Below are 3,556 nucleotides of genomic sequence, written 5' to 3'. Positions count from 1 at the left end.
TATAACTCGTAGTAGAGAACTAAACCACTAGAAATACAACTTTTGACAATTCTCACCACGCTTCTGCTGCGCTACTCTAATTAATACACTTACATAAGCTAGCACTAAACAAAACAAACAATGCTAAAATTCTAACGAACTCAAATCCTTCTCAGTTAATAATTTAGTAACAATCCAATCTTATAGAATCTTTCACCGCAATCTTCACTAATCAAAACTATCCACTACACAAAACTAACTTTCTCGAATAGCAGCAAAGTGAAGGCTAATTCAAGCGAACAAATGTGTTATCCTGATAAATATCCTCAATAGATCACATCGTCAAAGTTCAAGTAGCTAAATAAAATGTATGTTCTCAAAAGAATAGTGCATTGTCAGCCCTATCACATCCTTTAAAAAAAATGGAACTTAACAACTCAATTTAATAATCTCAAAATATACTCAGTTACACATAAACAACTATAACTATTCTATCCAAATGGAAACTTAACGACACAACGTTAAATGGTCTCTCTAGTCAACTCTCCTCCTTGCCATCACCACCCCAAAAGCTAGATCGATACCTGCAAAACTGGAGGGGAAAAAGAGGGATGAGTACAACCACAGTACTCAGTAAGCAGCCCTTATCTGAGGGTCACGCATAAACAACATGCTTATCAAGGATACAACGTGTCATGCTTATCAAAGGATCAACACGACATGTTTATCATTAATCTCGAGCCTTAAATGAAAGAAACATATTTCAAGAAGCAGTTTATGTATAAGTTTAACTAAAAATGTACCATACATGTCAAACTCAGCCTCACATCTTAACTCACTAGTGCTCTTTCTTGATTCATCCAAGACCTACCCTTCGAGTCGTACCGACCCCTGACCTCGCGTAGCTAAAGCATTGACACTTCTCTACGGTGCTCGGAGTTGGACCTTGACATTTATCCCCAAGGCCTCAACTACTACTCAACGTATTGGCCCTTGGCCTCCACCCATCACACGATGTTAGTCCTCCAAGTCTCACTCCTCGAATTGTTTCGGCCCTTGCCATTTATCCCCAAGTCCCGACATTCATCTATAGAGGCTTGGTGTTCGACCTTGCCATTTATCCCCAAGGCTTTGAACTGTGCATCACATTATGTTAGTTCTCCAAGTCTAACTCCTCGAATCGTATCGGCCCTTGCCATTTATCCCCAAAGCCCGACAGTCATCTACAGAAGCTTGACGTTCGATCTTGCCATTTATCCCCAAGGCTTTGAACTGTACATCGACCCTTGACATTTATCCCCAAGGTATCGACGACTACTCAACGTATTGGTCCTTGACCGCCATCACATCAAGACCCAATACTAATTCAACAAATTAGAATCACCGTGCCGACCCCAGACCTTTTGTACCCGGAGCCTTGACACTCATCTCTACCAAGTTGGGGTATCGATCCCGACCTTCGCACCTGGAGCCTCGATACCCAACTAGTGACATGTCAGCCTTTTGGCCCTGTTAGTTCTCCATTTACTTTATTACATCTTGGAACTCTCATCAGAGACCTACATGCTTTTCAGCCATGACCCATGCAGAAATTATCTCACAACAATGGAACATATGTTATACACAAAACCTATGTCACTATCATCCAGACATGGCCATCCAACATCACGAGGACACCCTTCTCTCAACACTCAGCATGCTTTACACACCACAGCGCAGATAATTCACAAAAGAGACGTAGCCGACATTATCCATATACGCATCCAACACTCTAAAAATCTCATAGTAATCAGAACACAACGTAGCCCATTCACTTCATTAAGGATCAAACTCTCACCAGAGTCCTACTGCATACTTTCTAGGCAATGACCCATGCAGCCCTCAACTCACAATAAAACCAGTATGCTTCCAGAACAAAAAACAGTAAGCTAAAAATGAAATGACATGTCCAACATGCATGCACAACACAACAGATTTCTTCCACATTATTTCCACATTATTTCAGTATGCTTTTATGAACACAACCATATAATGATTAAGCCATTCATAATCCATAATGCTTTCATAAATACCACTAAGCATCAAATCCAACAACGCAAAGCAAATCAGTTATAAACAACCAGAACCAACATGATTTCATTCAAACTACTTATTATCATTAGCCACTATTCACAAAGACATAATCAACTTACATATTAATAAATAATAAACACACCGAAAGCACCAAACAATTCATACATATTTAAACCATAAACATCCCCCAAGTAAGAACTACTTACACACGGGTCCTAACACGCTACTAATCTCGCCGAAGGATTCCCTAAATCAAAGCAACCAAACTTGAGTTAGAAACCAACTAAAAAACACTTAATTTTCTTCAAAACTAAGGTTTGGTGAATTGTTACCTACTATCTCACACTAAAACCTCCTGGGTTATGAGTGGGTCGATGTCAAGGAGGTTCGGGCTCCTAAATCCAAGTTCGAAAGGCTTCGTGCTTGCTGGTCCGTTGTCAAAAACCAATGGGTAACGTCTATTTGGATCCGAATAGGGGCGGGTAACTCAAATCTACTCCCGTTTGGTTATAGGTAACTCGAAACCAACTCCGAACAAGGACGGGTCAACACCAAGTGTCACTGGAACAAAGAAACCTTCGCGAATCTGCTACTGTTGGCATCGGGATTGCAAAACGAGTCGTTGGATACGTGGGTTCGTGTGCTGGCCGCAGGCTATAAATGGAAAATAACGTGAGCGTCGAGCCGGAACGTCGTGCCACCTCGTTGCTGATGGGTCTTGGGTGCCAGCGCTACAAATTTCACCGGAATGATCCCTTTTAAATTAAATCGAGTTTCCTTATGCACGGGGAACGTTATAAGCTTTTGACAAAATTTCTGAGCGTGTTCTTCGATTCCATCCGGCCCAGGCGAGCTCACGCCTGAATTCGGAGTTGTGTTAACCTTGAGGGGTGTTATATGGAGAAATACGATTCAAATGATGGTAGAAGATTGAACTACATTAGAAGAAGGATAACTGGGACCAACGACAGATAGGGTCGGCCCATAAAGGCCAGCCCACAGAGAGCCGACCACACCTTGGTGCCGACGTGCCGACCTATTCTCAGCTTTAGGTCGAACCCAAGGCCGAGCCTCATCCCTGTTCCTCTACTGATGCTGGAGGCATCCCGGCCCATAAGCCCACGAGTATCAGGGTTGACATCTTGTTAAATCCTAGGGGCAAATCGACTATAAATAGGGAGGGGATCACTCCTTGAAGGTAAGCAAAAACTACACTTTCAAGTTCCTTACTTGTTTAGTGATTTCTCTCATAGCTAACATAGGCATCGGAGTGAGTGTGACGTATGTCACACCGGGTTAGGGTCCCTTAGTATTCAAGTTTGATGCACGAGGTGGAGTGAACCGGTCTACCAAGATCCAAGCATCAACAATTGACGCCTTCTGTAGGGACGATACAGGATTAAGCCGAGACGAAGTCCAGATCCGAGGAGGTTCGGAATGAAGCAGGTTTATACGAACCTGATAACTTTCCTAAAGAGAGTTAATTGTGCTTATAAGTTGCATG

General features: G+C 42.4%; 1 long non-coding RNA gene across 1 annotated transcript; it reads right to left on the bottom strand.

The window, feature by feature from the left end:
• Positions 1 to 270: 270 nt before the first annotated feature.
• Positions 271 to 2,801, bottom strand: LOC148212260 (uncharacterized). Its single transcript, XR_015789844.1, has 3 exons — positions 2,385 to 2,801; positions 2,259 to 2,299; positions 271 to 571 (listed from the first exon to the last, which is right to left on the bottom strand). It is a non-coding gene; the product is annotated as an uncharacterized LOC148212260 (long non-coding RNA).
• Positions 2,802 to 3,556: the final 755 nt, after the last annotated feature.

This window comes from Momordica charantia (genome assembly GCF_013281855.1).
Source record: "Momordica charantia cultivar OHB3-1 chromosome 3 unlocalized genomic scaffold, Mcharantia_2.0 BLBB01000003.1, whole genome shotgun sequence".
NCBI classification, from domain to species: domain Eukaryota; kingdom Viridiplantae; phylum Streptophyta; class Magnoliopsida; order Cucurbitales; family Cucurbitaceae; genus Momordica; species Momordica charantia.
This window is presented reverse-complemented; position numbering and strand designations above follow the sequence as displayed.